Raw genomic sequence first — 14,299 nt, forward strand, 5'->3', positions numbered from 1 at the left:
TGAATGAAAAAAGGCTAACTACCTGTCAGTCAAAATAACAACCTACCCACCCATCTTCCAGTCTACATCCCAACAGAACTATCTACCTATCTACTTATTTACCTCTCTACCTGTTTTCTTATTTTTCTATAATACTACCTACCCAGCCCAGCATCTGTCTGCCTGTCTAACAACCCATTCGACTACATTATACCTGTCTCTCTGACTGTTTATTTGTGATTCAGTGTGTTTATTTGTGCACCTGTCTCTAGGTTGTCTACCGATTCTCCTCACCCACCATCTCCCCGTCTCTCTCCTTCTCTTCCTCTGAAAAATAAAAGCATTTCAATGTCAAAAAAATTAAGAGTTTGTGACTTAGATCAGCATCCACAGATGTAAAATTGTTTTCTCATCATTTGAACGCTGTGGTGCTGAGTGGAAAGACAGCTCTGGTCCAAAATAATACTGATTGTTATTGGATGATGTGTGATGTGTGATGTTGCCCCCACCTGCCACCGTTTGTCAGTATGAGTGCCTTGAGGGAGCCAATAGTTAGATGACTAGTAAATGCTGTAATGACTATTGGACAATTACTAAGGTGGAGCTGGGGATGGGGAGGAAACGTTGATGAAACAGATAAGAATAACCTCCCTTTCTTTCATAAGTAATTGGGAAATATTACCTTGCATGGAAACAAGTGTTGGTGGGCAACAGGAAAAGCATCAGACTGCTAAAGAATCTGCCTCAGCAAATTCCATCTGACTGGAAAAGTGAACATTAAATACTGCTACACACGCACAAACACACACAACACACACACACACACACACACACACACACACACACACATTCTCTTTCTCTCACTTATATCTTACTAGCAGTATCGCCCGGCGTTGCTCAGGTTTGTAAGGGAAATAACTATAAAGCATTTTTAGAGAGTTATAGCCAAAAAATGGGAAAAAAATGATGGTAAATTTTTTTTTGAGAGTTAAAAAAGGTCGAGTTGCGTCCCCTAGACAGTCTGTGGTTTGTGTTTCTGATTCTTGACCCCATGTCGAATTTATCGATTTTTTTCAGAACTGGGGGAACTTTTCAAAATTTTCGCTGCGTTAGTTTTGAATTATGACATTGGGCTATGTGTGTGTCAAGTTTCATCAGAATCGGTTGAAAGCCGTGGTCAGGGTGAGGGTACAACCAAACAGACACACAGAAACACACACAGACAAACTGCCGTTTATATAGAGAGAGATATATTAATGGCAATTTCTGTCAGCTGATCTGTCTGTTACCATCTTGCTGCCTACATCAGCAAACCAATCTTGATAAAACTTTGCATGCATGTTAAACTAACATCCAGTTCAATTATAGGACAGTTAGATTTCAATAAAAATCTATAATGGGCTCCCTAGTGGGGGTCGGGCTATTATTGACCTTTAAAAATCGGCACGAACTTTCTGGACAACCCAGCATATATGGGTACACCAAGGTGAGTCTTGCCCAGTTTTTAGACCAAATGGAGCCCGACCCTCTCTACATCTGATCACAAGAGAAAGAGAAAAATCGCCCACAGTCAGGATTGATATTTTATTTATTGATCTGGAAAGGATGAAAGGAGATAGAATGAGCACCTCAAAACAATCCACCTGACACTGAAATTATTCTTTCAGTTGGTGTGGTTACTGCATTGTAGATGTTAATATGATATTATAACAATACCTGTATATTTTAGTCAGTTGTTGTTTTAGCCCCAGATCAGCTTTGATCAAGCAGACCTATGACAAAAAAGCATCCCAGCCTGATTTTTCCTGTGTAGGGAACTCAGGGTCATATTATCTAGTGTGTTGTTTTCAAAAATATCTCGGTATGATTTGAGATATTCAGCTGCTATATAGAGTGGTCACAGATAGAGTGGTCACCCATAGACTACCTTATTGGCTAATACAGAGGCTCTCTCTTTGGCTGAGACACTCAAAATGCTTACGGTACAGAGGTTTATCAAGCAGTCACCCATTCATGTTCTAACAAGAGTTGGATATAATTTGACCCCGGGACTTATTCTTTGTAAGCCCAGTACTTATTCTATCGGTCTCTTTTGCTGAACCGCTAAGTGATGGGGACGTAAACACACCAGCATCGGTTGTCAAGCAATGCTAGGGGGACAAACACACACACACATACATATATATATACATATATATGACAGGCTTCTTTCGGTTTCCGTCTACCAAATCCACTCACAAGGCATTGGTCGGCCCAGGGCTATAGCAGAAGACCCTTGCCCGAGGTGCCACACAGTGGGACTGAACCCGGAACCATGTGGTTGGTTAGCAAGCTACTTACCACACAGCCACTCCTACGCTTCTTTATTTCAAGTACAATCCTTTTATGTTTTCCTTCTCTTCTTCTTCCACCCCATATCAATTTGCTATCTGTTTCATATATTTAATAATCATCCCAATTATTATTAGTAATGACTGTTATTATTTGTATTTTTCTGAAAAGAAGTTAAACAAGAAGAAGTATTGATGTAACTAAACATTATGCGTAAAAGAAATACACACACACGCATGCATGCATGCATACGTACATACATACATGCTTACTTACATGCATGCATGCATACATACATACACACACACACACACACACACACCACACACACACACACACACACACACACACACACACCACACACACACACACACACATACATACATACATACATACCATACATACATACATACATACATACATACATACATACATACATACATACATACATACATACATACATACATACATACATACATACATACATACATACATACATACATACATACATACATACATACATACATACATACATACATATGGGAGAACCCCTTCGGTCATGAATGACTCTGGGATTGCACCTAGAAAGTTACCCTCCGAGGTACAAGTCCGGGCAAGGTTGTTTATGGAAGACCAGCAGTTGCCCATGCATACTGGCCTCCCCTCTCCACGCCACCAGTGGTATCCAAGGAAAAGGCAAAGGGGCCGATACAGCTTGGCACCAGTGACGTCGCAACTCATTTCTACAGCTGAGTGAACTGGAGCAACGTGAAATAAAGTGTCTTGCTCAAGAACACAACACACAGCCCAGTCCGGGATTCGAACTCACAACCTCACAATCGTAAGCTCGACGCTCTAACCACTGAGCCAAGCGCCTTCACATACATACATAAGGTGCAGGCATAATAATTCTCAGTAGTCACGGCCCATGTTTCACTGCCATGTAGCTTGGCCGTTCATACACAGGCATCATACAATATGCCCTTCACTCTGAGGAAGGGGCCCTTCATTGTTAAAAGAGGTAGAAGCTCTCTGAACTTTGCCCAGCCTATTCTTATTCTAGCAGCTATGCTTTTGGGACAACTTCCCCCATTACTAACTTGGTCATATAATTAAAGGAAACTGTCTGCTACTTCTAAGGGTCCCTATTGGCATTTAAGGGAGTCTATTTTTTGTACATTCCTGATGTTAAATGTACCTGCACATCTGCCACATGTAAAGACTATTTTCCTTGTTAGTCTTCCACTGATACCACTGCACCTCTTCACTCAGGGGGAGTGACAACAATTCCATCAATGCATGTGTGTGTGTGTGTGTGTGTGTGTGTGTGTGTGTGCGCGTGTTTATATGTGTGTGTGTGTGTGTATATCTTCTATCTATATCTATATATATAAAATTGAAATTCTGTCTGTTTGTCTACTTACTGTAGGTTCCATCAGTGCATGAATTTGTGTGTGTGTGTGTGTATGTGTTTATATGTGTGTGTATATATATATGTCTTCTATTTATATCTATATATATAAAATTGAAATTCTGTCTGTTTGTCTTACTTACTGTTGGTCAACATCCATTTCATTTGTGTCACCATACCATATATAAAACATTTATCAATTTGAGTTGCAAGGTTTCAGATGTGAAATCATGCGTTGAAAGAGATATTGTTGTATTTCAGGCTGGTCATTTTCTTTTTTTTGCCAAATAAACACACCCACTGTATATTTTTTCTTCACTCGTTTATCACTGTTCTTAGTGTTCTTATTGTAACTCATGTCCATTGTCCAGAAATCTTTCGTCACACATCTGTGACTTCTTCAGCGACACTTTTCATTTTCATGTGTGTTCTTGCTCCACTTACACCATTCTGTTCTGAGCTGTGTATCCTTATGTGCACATGAGTTTGTATTTTTTTTTTAGCTTGTGAGTGTGTATGTGTATGTGTGTGTGTATGTTTGTGTGTGTCATAGTTTTTAGCAGCAGTATGGCCTTCCCCTCAGCCCCATCCGCTTACCCCATTGTGCTTCTGCTGTCCTATGACCCGAAGATATGGTACAGTTCCTGTATTCCTCTGAGTATGTGTGTTTGTTCACAGTGTTGCCATCGTGATAGTTGTTGTTGCCATTTGTTTGTTGAGCGAAGCAGTCTTCGTCCCAGTGGGAGAAGTCTGAAACGTGGTCCTTTGCTACTCGTAAGACCCGCAGAAGAGAAAGCAGGTCAACCCCTGACACCGAGAGCATCGACGGATGGATGAAATGCGCATCCAGGCTCAGCGGTTGTGTAGGAAGTCGGGGACAAGAAACAGGAAGAAAGAGTGAGAGAAAGTTGGAGCGAAAGAGTACAACAGGGGTCGTTACCACCCCCTGCCGGAGCCTCGTGGAGCTTTAGGTGTTTTCGTGTTGTTGCTGTTATTGCTATCGTTGTAACCACCATTGCTTCTGCCCTTGTTAATCATGTTGTTGACATTGTTGTGGTCGTCCATGAAATATCTTGCGTGTGTGTTTGTATGTGTATGTCTTCGCTTTGTTTGTTGTATGTATCCATGCCCTTATATAGATTTATTTATTTATATTATCTATCTCTATATCAAATATTTATTTATATACTTATTTATACATCTATCTCTGTTTATCATTAAGTATCACAGGTAAGTGCTTATATGCACTACATAAGTACCACAGGTAAGTGATACATAAGTACCACAGGATCCAGTGAGCCGACACGGAGTATAATGCAGCCTGTAGCTGACTGGATCCTGTCAATTGCCTACCTAAAATTAACACATTCACCACATTTTTGACTATTTTTACTATCTTTTCTCTTACTCTTTTCTTCGTTAATTTATGATACACCAACATCTCTGAAAATTATTTGCCATGTATTATTCACAACAGTCACGCCAGATCAGATTGGAGCCTGGTGCAGCCATCTGGCTCACCAGTCCTCAGTCAAATCGTCCAACCCATGCTAGCATGGAAAGCGGACGTTAAATGATGATGATGATGATTCACCTCTACCCCCATCTATAACCATTCGGTATTTTCCCCTCATGCTCTTAAGACTCTTGGCCCACTTCCTGATCTGCTACCCATCTCTTGCTTCTTTAGAATATTACTCTGGCACCCCATCACTACCATCTTACCTTTTCCCAGATAATTCCACCTTTATATAAATGCAGGGTAGCTATATATTTTTACTATAGCCAGACACATTCTTGATACTAGCATTAAAAAACCTCTCCTTCCTCTCAAATACCCACCAACTACCACCAGTTAATTGAAAGGGCTTTCCCTTTCACCCTGTTTTCCTTTTTTTTTGCCCTTTCCTGCTTTGCAAGTTATTTAGCAACCATGCAAGGGGTGGTCACATGGAAAAAGCACCCAGTGCACATTGTAAAGTGGTTGGTGAAAGGAAGGGCATCTAGACATAAAACCAAGCCTAAGCCAATATGGAGTGTGATGCAGCCCTCTGGCTCACCAACTCCTGTCAGACCATCTTACCCATGCCGGCATGGAAAACGGATGTATTGGGTTGTCCGGAAAGTTCGTGCCCATTTATAGTAGCTTACCTTTCGACTTATTTTAGAACATGGTTGAGTCTATAAAATATGATTTGACTATACCGCCATTTAGAGCACAGTTTAAGCTATCTTTTCGTGGAAGAAGGTTTACATTCCTATAATCTGTGTTAATTCTGTAACCCTATAAAATGGAAGATAAGAAAGTTCATTTTCGGCACTTGATGCTTTGGGAACCAGACAAAAATTGCTGCAGCTCGGCTGGGATGTGTTACCCCACCCTCCATATTCACCAGATATTGCTCCTTCGGATTTCCACTTATTCAGGTCTCTGCAGAATAGTCTTAATGGTAAACATTTCAATTCCTTGGATAACGTAAAAAGATACCTTGATGAATTCTTTGCCCTGAAACCACCACAATTCTGGGAAGAGGGTATTTTCAAGTTAAAGGAAAGATGGAGACGCATTGTGCAACAAAATGGTTCATATTTGGTTGATTAAAAATGTAATGGTAAGTATTTATTGAGCTTTTTCTTTCCTTTAAAAGTCGGCACGAACTTTCCGGACAACCCAATAAAATGTTTATGATGATGATGATGATGATGGATTCATCTCCCTAGAATATTTTCTGTATTGGTATGTACAATATTGCACATGAGTAGGCATGGAAAATTAACGTATTTTACAGCATAATTTACTAAGAGGCACAGGAGTGGCTGTGTGGTAAGTAGCTTGTTTACCAACCACATGGTTCCGGGTTCAGTCCCACTGCGTATCACCTTGGGCAAGTGTCTTCTACTATAGCCTCGGGCCGACCAAAGCCTTGTGAATGGATTTGGTAGACGGAAACTGAAAGAAGCCTGTCGTATATATGTATATATATATATGCGTGTGTGTCTGTGTTTGTCCCCCTAACATTGTTTGACAACCGATGCTGGTGTGTTTACGTCCCCGTTACTTAGCGGTTTGGCAAAAGACACCGATAGAATAAGTACTGGGCTTACAAAAGAACAAGTCCCGGGGTCGAATTGCTCGATTAAAGGCGGTGCTCCAGCATGGCCGCAGTCAAATGACCGAAACAAGTAAAAGATTAAAAGATAAAGAGAAATTGCTCCAGAAATGACATGTAAAGTGTGTGATGTTTAGCTGTGATGGAAGGTGGAAAGTGACAGGGAATTAGAATCACCAGCAGATATAGATACATAGGGGAGACAACTGCGTTGGTATGGCGACACGAATGGACTGGACGTTGACCTACAGTAAGTGGTGGTGGTGGTGGTGGTGGGGGACGGCATGTGCTGATGAGGGAGAGGGGTAGATGAGGCTGAAGAAGTGAGGAAGAAGTTGATGTGGGTAGATTTGAGTACGTTATGATCAATATGACTGGCGATGTATTGTACAGTAGACTCATCCAGATTATTTCAAACATAAAAAGAAAATAAAAAGAAATGATAAAATGATGTTGATGCAGATGATGATGATGAATTTGGAAAGAAAACAATTTGATGGATACTTACTTATATAGGGTTTTAATCATTGTTTTTTTCTTTTCTTTTTCCAAAATTAGTTTTATGCAATGCAGAATGCTTACATATACATATTTATTTCAGTCATTTGACAGCGGCCATGCTGGAGCACCACCTTTAGTCGAGCAAATCAACCCCAGGACTTATTCTTTGGAAGCCTAGTACTTATTCTATTGGTCTCTTTTGCTGAACCGCTAAGTTACAGGGACGTAAACACACCACCATCAGTTGTCAAGCGATATTGAGAGGACAAACACAGACACACAAACATATATACACACATACATATACATATATATGACGGGCTTCTTTCAGTTTCCGTCTACCAAATCCACTCACAAGGCTTTGGTCAGCCCAAGGCTATAGTAGAAGACACTTGCCCAAGGTGCCATGCAGTAGGAATGAACCCGGAACCATGTGGTTGGTAAGTAAGTGGGGTGCTGAAAATAAGGGTATTGATAAGGCAGCGATCTGGCAGAAACATTAGCATGCCGGGCGAAATGCTTTGTGGTATTTTGTCTGCTGCTACGTTCTGAGTTCAAATTCCGCCGAAGTCGACTTTACCTTTCATCCTTTCGGGGGTCGATAAATAAGTACCAGTTACGCACTGGGGTCGATGTAATCAACTTAATCCGTTTGTCCTCCCTGTGTTTAGCCCCTTGTGGGTATTGCAAAAGGCCCGGCTGGAGGCTCAACTTTGTGTGAATCTGAAAGGAAAATATGTTGAATAGAATCAGAATTAACTGATCCTCCTGCATTTTCTTTTACCCAGAGCCAGGAACTTTGCAGCACCCCTCATGTGTCTCTTTTATCTCTTTTACTTGTTTCAGTCATTTGACTGCGGCCATGCTGGAGCACCACCTTTAGTTGAGCACATCGACCCTGGGACTTATTCTTTGTAAGCCCAGTACTTATTCTATCGGTCTCTTTTGCCGAACTGCTAAGTGACAGGGATGTAAACACACCAGCACCGGTTGTCAAGCAATGCTAGGGAGACAAACACAGACACTCAAACATACACACACATATATATATATATATATACGACAGGCTTCTTTCAGTTTCCGTCTACCAAATCCACTCACAAGACATTGGTCGGCCCAGGGCTATAGCAGAAGACACTTGCCCAAGATGCCACGCAGTGGGACTGAACCCAGAACCATGTGGTTGGTAAGCAAGAACTTACCACACTGCCACTCCTGTGCCTATATGTGTATCATCATCATCATCATCATCATTTAGCGTCCGTTTTCCATGCCAGCATGGGTTGGACGGTTCAACTGGGGTCTGGGGAGCCCGAAGGCTGCACCAGGCCAGTCAGATCTGGCAGTGTTTCTACAGCTGGATGCCCTTCCTAACGCCAACCACTCCATAAGTGTAGTGGGTGATTTTATGTGCCACCGACACAGGTGCCAGACGAGGCTGGCGAACGGCCACGCTCGGATGGTGTTTTTATGTGCCACCGACACAGGTGCCAGACGAGGCTGGCAGACGGCCACGCTCGGATGGTGTTTTTATGTGCCACCGACACAGGTGCCAGATGAGGCTGGCGGACAGCCACGATTGGATGGTGTTTGTTACGTCCCCAAAGCATGGAGGCCAGTCTATGCGGTACTGGCTACGGCCACGTTCGGATGATTTTCTTGTGTGCCACCGGCACTGGTACCACAAAGATACAAATTCCATTGATGTTCATCTATTTTGATTTGTTTTGATTTGATTTTCACTTGCCTCAACAGGTCTTCACAAGTGTCACAAGAAGGAAGGTATGCACAGGTGGACTGACTACGTCCCAGGTAGGGGCCACGGGTTATGGCCTGACTAGTCTTGCCGGGTCTTCGGATGGTGTTTTTATGTGCCACCGACACAGGTGCCAGATGAGGCTGGCGAATGGCCACGATCGGATGGTGTTTGTTACGTGCCCACAGCACGGAGGCCAGTCAATGCGGTACTGGCTACGGCCACGTTCGGATGGTTTTCTTGTGTGCCACCGGCACTATATCTATTATATAAAATCCGTTCTGTCTGACTGTGTGTTTGTCTTCTAGGATCTTGGGCATCCTCCATCCGATTGTGCTCAAATTTGATGTGGCTCACTGGATCCGGTTAAATTATCCAACCCATGCCAGCAAGGAAAACAAATGTTAAAAATTTATGATGATGATTCTGAAGGTAGGTCATTGAAAGACAGAATTGGTAGAGCATTGAAGAAAATATCCTGCAGGAGTGGCTGTGTGGTAAGTAGCTTGCTTACCAACCACATGGTTCTGGGTTCAGTCCCACTGCATGGCACCTTGGGCAAGTGTCTTCTACTATAGCCTTGGGCTGACCAAAGCTTTGTGAGTGAATTTGGTAGATGGAAACTGAAAGAAGCCTGTCGTATATATGTATATGTGTGTATATGCTTGTGTGTCTGTTTGTCCTCCCAACATTGCTTGTCAACAGATGGTGGTGTGTTTATGTCCCCATAACTTAGCGGTTCAGCAAAAGTGACTGATAGAATAAGTTCTAGGCTTACAAAGAATAAGTCCTGAGGTCAATTTGCTTGACTAAAGGCAGTGCTCCTGTATGACTGCAATAAGTAAAAGAGAGTTATTGGCTACTTCCTGAACTTAAATTCATCTCAGATCAATAAGACAAGAATTAGGTTGGATTACAACTTGTCCTCACTTCAAAATCCTGTGGTTTCATGCTTTTGTTGGAAATCATTATTTAGATGGTAAATTAATGAGAGTACAGGACTAAATATTCCCTTTGTGTTCTGATATTTCAAATATCACCATAGTTGATGTCCCCATCATCCTTCTAGGGTGCAAGATTGATAAAAAATAAGTTCTGGTCAGTTATTCAGGTCACAGTGGGCAGTCAGTTGTTCCCTCTCCACAAACTTTGAAATTACATTTGACAATATCCTTACACCAGCTACAAAACAAATTCTTTCAATGGGCAGCTGGCATAGCATTTAATTAACTCTAATATATCTTTCATCATCATAAACCCCGGGACTTTACTGCCAGGATTCACAAGGCCAGTTGCCTGATTGTCATGGCTTATAACTGACCAAGATTACTGAATGGAATGCCAATCTGTTGCTGGGTTACTCATTTACAGCTGAGTGGACTGGGGCAACATGAAATGAAGTGTTTTGCTCAAGAACATTAATACACTGCCCAGTCCAGGAACTGAAACCATGATCTTTGAATCATGAGTGCAACACCCTAAGACCATATTGCTAGTACTTAATTCATCAACCCAAAACATATGAAAAATATTTGAACTTAGTTAGACTTTTGAAGAGTGAAACTAAGGTATTTAAAAATACTTTTACAATGCCTCTCAGAAGAAAATTTGTTGAAGAAGAAACTTCACTGAAATGCCTGAAGTGCATTATTATTACTTTTTAAATCAAAAGCAAAAATAACTGTTCTCTGATGTAATCAATTTACCCTTCCTCCAAAATTGCTGGCCTTGTGCCAAAATTTGAAACCAATATTAATTAAAGTTAAGGTGGAGAGCTGGCAGAATTATTACAGCAGCATTTCATCCATCTTTATGTTTTAAGTTCAAATTCTTATTTCTTTATTGCTCACAAGGGGCTAAACATAGAGGGGACAAACAAGGACAGACAAAGGTATTAAGTTGATAACATCGACCCCAGTGCATAACTGGTACTTAATTCATCAACCCCGAAAGGATGAAAAGCAAAGTTGACCTCGGCGGAATTTGAACTCAGAACACAGCGGCAGACGAAATACCTATTTCTTTACTACCCACAAGGGGCTAAACACAGAGAGGACAAACAAGGACAGACAAAGGGATTAAGTCGATTATATCGACCCCAGCGCGTAACTGGTACTTATTTAATCGACCCTGAAAGGGTGAAAGGCAAAGTCGACCTCGGCAGAATTTGAACTCAGAACCTAACAGCAGACAAAATACTGCTGAACATTTCGCCCGGCATGCTAACGTTTCTGCCAGCTCGCCGCCTTCTTTAAGTTCAAATTCTGCCAAGGTCGATCTCGCTTTTCATCTTTTTGGGGTTGATAAAATAATACCAGCTGAGCAGTGAGGTCAATGTAATCAACTTGCCCTCTTCCCTGGTCTTACTGGTCTTCTGGCAAAATTTGAAACCAATGGTAACTGAAACTAGAAACATTTGGTGTTAAGCAAAATTCAGCGCATTTCAGAACAAAAACACAAAAATACTGGAGAGGCCTTTAGTAAAGGAAAACAAAATTTTATTTTCAAAAAATAATCTTGGTGACACTTCTAGTTTATATCATTACACAAATTGTGTCCGGTATCAGTGTCGAGAACTGAACATTAGAAAAATTATTCCACCAAAAGAAAAAAAAAAAAAAAAAAAAAAAAAAAAAAATTTCTTTTCTTCCTTCTTTCTCTTTTCATCTTTTGTTTCAGAAGGATTGATGCAAGAAACTGTTGCTGCTCTATTATATTGCAATGATGTTCATTTCTCCAAATATGGAAACAGTATGGGAAGAGAGAGAGAGAGAGAACTGATATACCAAGGAATTGGTTTGATTGAAACAAGATTCACATTTGACAGAGGGGGGGAGAGGGGGAGAAGGGAATATTACAGCAAAAAAGAAAAAACAACAACAGCAACAACAACAAGGAGCAATAGAGAAACATTTCACACAAAAGGACATTGTAAAAATTTTTGACGACAGGATACAAACAAAAGCAGTTTTATGAATTTAACTGGTTTTGCATCATATATATATATATATATATAAAATATATAATGGCAAATAGTGAAAAGAAATAATTAAATTCAGGACAAAACAGAAATTCTTAATTTCATTATTTCTTGATGGAACATGGAACATACGACCGATGCAAATACAATTTCAAAATTACAAAGAAAAAAAAATTAGACCAAACAAAACCCTCACTCATCTCAAGGTTTACAGATGTCCCTAGTCAATGAATATTCTGCTCAAAAAATGCACCAATGTGTATCTCAGAAGGAATTTAAGCATCACGTTTCCTTTAATGAGTGACAGAAAATAGTTTGTGGCAAAAATCTGGATTTTCCCAAACAAACAGAGCCATCAATGCTGTTATTAACATATACATCGCATTAATACAACAATTGCGCTAGTTTACTCTTGAGACGTAGACTCAAGACGTCTGCAATAAACACCAGATAATATCCAATGGGTTGGAAAGTTATGAAACACTAAATTAAAGTAAATTATGAATAAAAAGGTGCAACCGATTTTCCAATCTTTAGGAAGAACAGTGAAAGGCTGTTTGTTTAAGGTGGAATTTGAAAGGCTATTCCAGTTAGATATTAATTGGAAAAAAAACTAACAAGTTACCTTTTGAATCTTTACCTCTGGTTGGCATGCCAAAGAAAAATGGCAAAATCCATTATTAGTGCCAAACTAACAAGGCAATCAATAAGAAGCAATACTGCATTTCCAATAGTGGAAAAAATTCTAGAAAAACTCCCTAAAGGAGAATCCAGTAAAAGTGGCATGTGATACATGTGCCATTATGAAAAATGTTATATTTGAAAGGAGCTTTGAAGTGTGTACTAGTTGTCTTGTGTCTTTATCAAATGTTGTTTTGACAGGATGAAAGAGTTTTTTTGAGAGCCACAGAGAAATTTGATGGGAATAATTTCAGCAGAAGTGGATCAATTGATTTTAAACACTACCCACGAATAAATATTAAACAAAAAATGAAATGCAATTTTGCAAAACATATCTGAAATGCATACTCATCCAAGGGTTTAGAAAATACCATAATTAATTCCAAAATGTTCGGCTTGGAACATCATATTGAGAAGTGAGGTTCCGAAGATTTCTGTAGTTGCACCGTTGTTAGAACCATTTACTTTCCCTCTTTTCTACATTTCTGGCCACTAAACCTTCCTTCTTACTATACCTAAACCCATTGTTTTAATAATTCTTTCCCCCATGACTCTGCCATGCTAAAACTTTAAGAACCATTACCAAAGGTGTCAATTATGTTTGAATCATACAGAAATGTTTGGCAAAAAGTGTGACTAAATATATTTTGAAAACATACCCATACCATACCTGATGCTGATAATCACATTCTAGTTAGAAAAAAACCTATCATACAAACATCAGAATGTGATTTCATACTGCAGGTGAAATTCCGTTAGTGGAATTCAAGAGTGTAAATAGTGTAAATACATAAAGTTGTTTGCAGTATGCAATTTCAGGCTGAGGTCAAAACCTCCTGTAAACGAACTTAGAGTTATACTCTCTAGGTAACACTTATTCCTTAATTTGAAGAACATAATATAAGACAAGATCTAATACTGTGAGGTCAATTATTCTTAAGTCATATTCCTGGAGTTTGGGCTAAATATTCCAATACTTCCTGTTATTCTTCTTGGTGTGTGTGTGTGGGGGGCATTATATCCTCAGAGATTTCTGGGTTTCAGCCAAGTACAAATTATTCTATTAATTTCTTTGACAACCAAATACTTAATGTGAAAAATGGGATTTTATAATGAGACAAAGAAAATATTTATTTCTTTATTGCCCACAAGGGGCTAAACATAGAGGGGACAAACAAGGACAGACAAAGGGATTAAGTCGATGAGATCGACCCCGGTGTGTAACTGGTACTTTATTTATCAACCCTGAAAGGGTGAAAGGCAAAGTTGACCTTGGCGGAATTTGAACTCAGAACGTAACGGCAGATGAAATACCGCTAAGCATTTCGCCTGGCACGCCAATGTTTCTGCCAGCTTGCCGCCTTGAGACAAAGAAAATATCATTAGGGTTGAAACTGAGCATCAAAGAGATTCTATATAGACTTTGGTCAAAACTATATAAAGATGCCAGCTAGTGTACTAAAGTTCTGAAGCTAAGCAACACAGGGATTTCTTAATATAAAGCAGCAGGCTGTGACTGTGGCTAAAGAAAAAGTCAGTTTAGAAACCAG

The sequence above is a fragment of the Octopus sinensis genome, linkage group LG11 (genome assembly GCF_006345805.1).
Source record: "Octopus sinensis linkage group LG11, ASM634580v1, whole genome shotgun sequence".
Taxonomy (NCBI): domain Eukaryota; kingdom Metazoa; phylum Mollusca; class Cephalopoda; order Octopoda; family Octopodidae; genus Octopus; species Octopus sinensis.